Consider the following 7,332-nt stretch of genomic DNA (forward strand, 5'->3'; position numbering starts at 1 on the left):
TTACTTCCAAATGGACATGGCGTATTTGCCTTGTATTTAAGTTTCAAAGTGTCTAACTCAAGCTTAACCATATATATATCTAAAGTTATGCACACTCTGTCCACTGCACAAGTTTTAGGTCTAGGAAACAACTAATAATCCTAAATTCATCCTGAAGCCCTTTTCAAATGCCCTAAGTCTTGTAGATAACTCTAGCTTTGAAAAACTGGTCAAAACAAAACAAATTGACCAAGCTCGAGCGACCGAACCAAATAGTGCAATTGCACTTTGGCCAACCAAACTTGTAGTTTGACCAAGCCATTGACCACTATTTGAGTAGTTGAACTTTCATGTTCAAATAAGTTTGGGCTACCGAACCTCTTCGGGTCACCGAACTTATATTTGGGCTACCAAATGAGGATTTCGGGCGACCGGTCCATTCAGTTCATTCTCAATTTAGGCACCCGACCCTCGATTTCATAAAATGGCGCCTAATATTCAGCCGACTGAACCTATGTTCGAGCTACCGAAAAGACTCAGTAGGTGCTAGTATTTAAAGCTGTTCGGTCGACCGAACTTATGCTTAGGCGCCTGAACCATGCTAATATATATGGTTCTTCATGAAAATCTATTCATTTCTTCCCACAACTTTTGAGAGCTCTCTCAATTTTCCCATATCTAGCCCAGTTTTCCTTGAGATTTGTTTCCATGGCCAGAGATCAAAGACGTGTCACCGCGAGTGTTCCAGTGGAACAGTGGGTTCCCACACCCAATCGACGAATCAAGTATGAGAGAATCTTTCGCCTTAAAGACCCCATTCTAGGAAAAATCCTTGATATCGAATTCATGCAAACCCATTTCAACAATGTTCTAAACATGTGTCGATATCAAAGGTGGTATGAGTTCATTGCCTTTTAGCCTAGGGGATGTACCTATTGCTCATTCGGCTCTTCTATGCCAATCTTGCACATGGTAGCTAGGGTTTCTACTTCAGAGTACTTGAGACCGATCTTCATTTTGATGATGCCTATTTGGCAGAGACTTTTGAGATCCAGCGTGGCGACTTCATCTACCCTGATCCTTCCTCCACCTGGATAGGCGAGCAAGACTTCACGGTAAGTACCTTCGCCAATTTAGTTATGACGAACCCAATAGTTGATTTGACCCATACTCCCAGCTACAGATCCTTGACTCTAAAGGCAAAGGTGGTACACCACCTAATTTCTTATAACATCTTGCCTAAGTCAGGATCGAGGGACCATGTATCCTATCTGGATTGCTTTGTGATGTGGTGCCTCTTCACCAGAAAGAAGCTAGACCTTCCTAGATTGATCTTACGGTGGATGTTCGTAAAAACCATTGGAAAGAGGATCATTCTACCCTATGGTGGCATCTTGACCAGGATATTCGTTAGGGAAAGGATCAATAGGTCACCACTTGCCACCATCAAGAAAGTCAGGCCCTCTGACGTCTTCAACTCCACCACTCTAAAGTTGATGGGTTACGAGCTCACCGGCAACATGTGGTTGCCTACTGCACATGAGAGAGACCCAGAAGCTTAGGAGATCCCACAGGAGCTACCCCATGCGTCGTCTAACGCCAAGATTATGGCAGCCATTACCGATCTCTCTGCCTCGTTTCAGGAGTTTCGAGTCTCCTTGACCGAGCATGCATCTTCATCACAGGCTAGACTTGACTCCCTTTACAGCAAGTTCACTGAGTTCTAGTCTGAAGTGTGGGCTAACTTCCATATCTTCAGTGAGTGGTTGAGAGAGATGAATGACGAGGACATTAGGGAGGATGACTAAATGGAGTTGAGCGGTGAGGAGGAGGATGATGATCATGATGACGAGGAGACCTAAGAGTGCTTCATGAGGATCCATTTCTTCATACTCCAGTTCTTTATTTGATCCACTCTTGTGTTTCATTCAAATACACTCTTATTTGGTCTGTAACTTTAAAATAGCTCTTATATTTGTTTCTTTTGACGATCACACTCACCAACCACACACACACACACACACACACACGCAGATACTATGATATGGTGATTTTGCTTATGATTATATATATATATATATATATATATATATATATATATATATATATATACATATCTGCAATACTTTGATTTGCATGTATTTGTGCTTGGATGACTATTTTGTTGAAATGCATGCTTAGTGTAGAAAACCTCCTGCATGGCAGATGCAGTTGATGAGAATTGCTTGCAGGTAGATTATAGGTTCTCACATGCCTTAAAACTCTTGAGATACTGCTTGTTTGAGAATCATTTCTATGTAGGTTGTGTTTGCAAAATGTCCTGTTTACAGCCAGCATGCTGCCGAATTTTTTGTAGACATTTGCCCAAATGATTGAAACAATCTTTGAATACTTTGTGTGCAAATGCAGTTTAATCTTAAAGTCTAAATATTTACGCTTAACTCATTTGCTTTGAAATTTTAAATTATTTGGAGCTGGCTGTGCGTATATATATTTGAAGTGCTTAGATATTGGCAGGTTCTTATGGATTGATCATATTTTCAAATTAAATGCTGCCGAATTTTTCTTTAATTATTGCACACAACTCTATATCATTTTCCAAATGCTAAATCTATTAAAACTTGAGCTGTGTTTCTAAAATAACATTTGAATTTCACTCAAGTTGATTTATAAAGAAAATGCATACTTTTAGGGGGAACCACTTGACATTAAAATCATTAAACCCTAAGAAATAGAAATGTTTTGTTCTTTCATTTTATACATCATTTGGCAAATACATTAACTAGGTGATACCAATGAGCATGTTTTGACAAAATCTTTATTAGATATCATGCTTATTTCAGGACAACATGCCTTTACAAAAATTAGCATTCTTATCAATTAGTATGTTAATAATTGGTAGCCTTACTATCACGTAAGTATAACACTTGGTATCAAGATGACATGCTTTTATTATACTATGCCTTGTGGAAATACATGCTTGTTTTGGCAAACAAAGATGATTATGATAAAATTTACATGAAAATATTTTTGAAAGGATGAGTGAAAGTCAAATGAAAATTTAATCTTCATCCTTACATAATCATCCATTGGAGGAGTATAGAACATTAAGATTATCAATACGCTAAATGCTACTCTTACTTCCTTGATGCACATTCTGTTTGGATTACTTAATTGAAATTTGCTACATATTGTGTATGAAAACTCCAAATAGGCCACTTAGGTACAGGGTTATGATTGGGAATGCTCTATTTTCAAACGACATGCTGCCGAACTTTTTCTTCCTCTCAATATGCCTTCTGTATCTAAATAACGTTCTTTGCCTTTGCGTCTTATTGCTTAACCCTTTTTGTTGTTGCCAAAAGGGGGAGAAGAGGCAAAAGTGGGGTAAAACTGTACTTAATTTTGATTAATCTTTTATTACCCATTACTTTAATTATCTTAGTCAGGGGGAGCCTTTCTTGGCTGAACCCACTTTTCCATAAAGTATTTGTCATCATAAAAAAGGGGGAGATTGTTGACCTTATAGGTCATACCCAGTTTTGATTATGACAAATACTCTTGGTTCTAATGGTTGTACTGAGAATTGCATGAAGGTTCACCTTGTCCGCGCTTCAGGACTAGAAGACATATCATGATAGCATGCGATATTCATGCCAAAGAATGAAAATCTATGTGTTGTATTTTGTATTCAATGATTTATTTCTTCATTTTGGGATGTATTTTATTATGAACTGTGCATTCATATGGCTTGTAATAATTTCCATCATGCATGGTAGGTAGGTATGCTCAAAACGACCATAGTTGGACCTTAGGCACTTACACTGAGAACACAAGTCCCCTACATCACTTATCATAATCAGGGGAATCAAATTAAAGTTAAAATGAACTTAAATGGGAAAAGTTGAGAGAGTTCGGGCGACCGAATCTAAGTTGTGTAAAGCGGCTTGGGCAACCGAACAAGTCAACATGTTGACTTGGTCTTCGGGCACCCGAACCTATTTTGAACGTATCTTCCTCGAGCACCCAAAAGTTTGTTAAAGCACTTTTCAATTACTTGGGCGACCGACTGTTTAAGTTCAAAAGAGGGTCAGGCAACCGAATTGCCTAGTTCGATTAACCGAATTGTGAGTCGGGCACCCGAAGTATCGAACAAATTGCTATTGACTTTGCTTCAGCCGATCGACTCATCCTTCAGGCACCTGAACCCCTAAATGTTGAATTTTTGACTGTGTCTGTTTGGGCACCCGAACCTCGCGGGTTAAAATATTTTTTACCAAATTTTTAAATAGGGCAAAATGGGTTAATATTCTTAATGACCTTTTAAACAAACTTAATTATGCCCATTTTGTCCCCAACGGTCAAAAATTCCTCCTTTCCTATATATACCCATTCATTTAGCATAATTAGCAAGGATTAACAAACTTGATTAGTGAAAAATTCTCTTAACTTTCAAAACCCTATTTAGCCAAATAATATTTCCAAACGCTCACATACTCTTCATTCTTGTTTTCTCCAAGCATTGTGAGTATTTTCTAAAGGCTATTGTGCTTAATTTATATAGCTAAAACTCTCATTTGCATTATTGTTTGATTGTTTTTATTTTGAGAGTTTAGAATTAAAGTCCTTCCACCGGTTTCATTTGATAAATCTAGTGTGGAAAGACTTTGAGGGTTGTGGTTCTTGTATTGTTGTTGCAAGTTACCTAAACCTAGATTTTGTGTGCAAAAATCCTTTTCAAAAACTAGTACTTCAAACAACTTCTTTGTGCCTTGAATATTAGAATACATTATTGAGTTTGTTTGTCTGAACTTGCTTAGTATATTTTGAAACCCCAATCTGATATTGTATTATTCACATAGCGTGTTTCAAATATTGCGTGGATATACACTCTAGATCTAAACTGAAAATCTATACGTGATTGAGTGTTTAGCACACATTAGAGCATTGAGCATATTTACATATCATTCGTGCTTGCATTATTGATTGAGCTATATTGGTGCACACATCTGCTTGTCTAGAAGCGTATTTCCGTGTGCAAACATTTTATACACATTGGTTGGATTCCAGGCTCGGACCTGAAGAGGGAGACTAGCCTTGTGGAATAGCCCCAAATTGGCTTTGACCCGGTTAGGAAAGCTAGGTGCGCCATCCTGTTAAGGCGTGTCAGTTGAGGTCAGCCCCTTGCATTGACCTGGTTGTATTAGGTATCGCTCCACCCATTTAAGTGAGCATTATAGTGGTAATCCTTGTGCTGGTGTGGCTAAGGCGGGGACGTAAGCATAGTTGACTGAATCTCGATAACATATCGTGCATGTTCTTTACATTTCCACACTTTATCTTTATTGCATGTGTATGCTTATTTGTTGATTATGTAGACTAACCCTAGTTTGGTTTGTACTATTGACAAAACCAGTTGACCTAGGTGTTAAATTTTAAATACCCAATTCACCCCCCCTCTTGGGGTTGCCCCAAATCTAACAACATTCTTCCATCCTTTAAAGAATTTCGTCCTCGAAATTTGTTTAATAATCAATCATCCATAACCAAATTAAATCATTGTTATCTTAATCATAAACCTATACCTGCCCCCTTGGCAAAATCTGCCTCATTCGGGATCAACAAGTACACTCGTCCCAGTCCACCTCTACCTAAAGGTACTTGCTGATTTTCCCTGATACCATAACCTCTGAAATCAACAAACCAACCTCATGCCATATATTTCCATATCCTCCTATGTAAATAACAAATACCAAAGTTAACCACAACACCTAAATTATTCTCCTTCAAATATTTTTCTCCCTAAATCAACCAACCTAACCTTTGAGTTCAAATCCCAAGTTCTAATTTCTCTGCTCTGAAACATCACGATCGACGGATTTACCATGATTTTCTGAAGCTGGCTACTTCTTTAGAAAAATACAGAAGACCATCAAGGGATTTCTGCCTCCAAGCTTATGAAACACAACTCAGAATTCCTAACGATATCTTAATCTACCCATCCCTATCCTTATCACAACTCAATCCTATACTCTAGTATACATCATTTCTAACCTAATACTCTAACATTTCCATATCCAAGCGATGTGAAATTAATCACACTTCCGATTGGACATTGCTCTGATACCATCTGTAACGCCCCAACCTAGGTTTGCCAAGAAGCATTGTGTCTCTCCTCCTTCCACTTGGACTAGACAACAGGGGGGGGGCCTTATCAGACTAATGACTTGCCCCATAGACCAACACGTGTCCTTTTTAGTGTGATTTGTCCTCATTCACACACTTCCTAAGAAAACTTCCTAGAAGGTCACCCATCCCAAGATTGGTAGATTTCCCTATTCTTGGGAGCCTTCGCTGGTAAACTTTTGTATACACTGTGTGAGTACACGATTAATTTCTCACTTGAGGGCTTACTGAGTAAGGTGAGTGCCCTGGTATGCTTTAACTGTGACCTTTGGGTTGCCTAAGTATCAGAGCAGAGGGGTGCTACTTGTATGGGTAGGTAATCACCCCTATCCTAGGGTAATCTCGTGGGTTAAATCTTTTGCATGTGTTTGGTTAGGATCAGAGAATGATTTTAGAAATTATTTTAACAATTTTCAAATGTTAAATATTATGTTGTTATATAAACTTCTGTTAGCCACACACTATTTTAATATATTATTTCTTCCCTTACTGATATGTGTCTCACCTGAATATAAATGTGTTTTTTTTTAGGACCTCATTGAGATCGAGCTTAGAAAGCTCGAGGTTTTATAGTATTTTTGGGAGATATAAGAAAAAAAAAAGATATAAACATTTTAGTGATGTTTTTGGGAATGCAAACATTTTATGTTTTATGTTTTAAGTCTTCTAGATATTATGAATGGTTGTGAAACATATTGATATTGTGAATGCTGAATATTTTTGGGAGATATGTGTATATATGGGAATATAAGTGGATGCATGGTTTATTATGGTGTGTAGATAGATTTAGAAAAATCTGGTATTATATTTGTTGGAAGATTATAATTATGTTTTTCGCTGCATACATGATATTAGAATGCAGATTATCAGGTAAATGAATGGATTAGTAGCACTCCGGGCCCATGCAGAGGATCGGGGCGTTACAAGGATGATCACTCGTTTACTAATAGATAGAGGATTTTAACTTGAGTATCAATGCCTAAAATATCGCTTTTAACTTTTCATTTTTTTCTATGAACTAAAAATGGTATAATTAAATTTAGTATAGTTATTTTTAATTTAAAAGAAAAAAAGTTTTAGATCAAGGCCCTAGGTTCCTTTTGTGCCATAACCTTGCACATTTTATAACTTTTTTCTTCATATGTATTTCCTAGCATTCTCGATCAA

This window comes from Malania oleifera, chromosome 4, assembly GCF_029873635.1.
Source record: "Malania oleifera isolate guangnan ecotype guangnan chromosome 4, ASM2987363v1, whole genome shotgun sequence".
Classification (NCBI taxonomy): Eukaryota; Viridiplantae; Streptophyta; class Magnoliopsida; order Santalales; family Ximeniaceae; genus Malania; species Malania oleifera.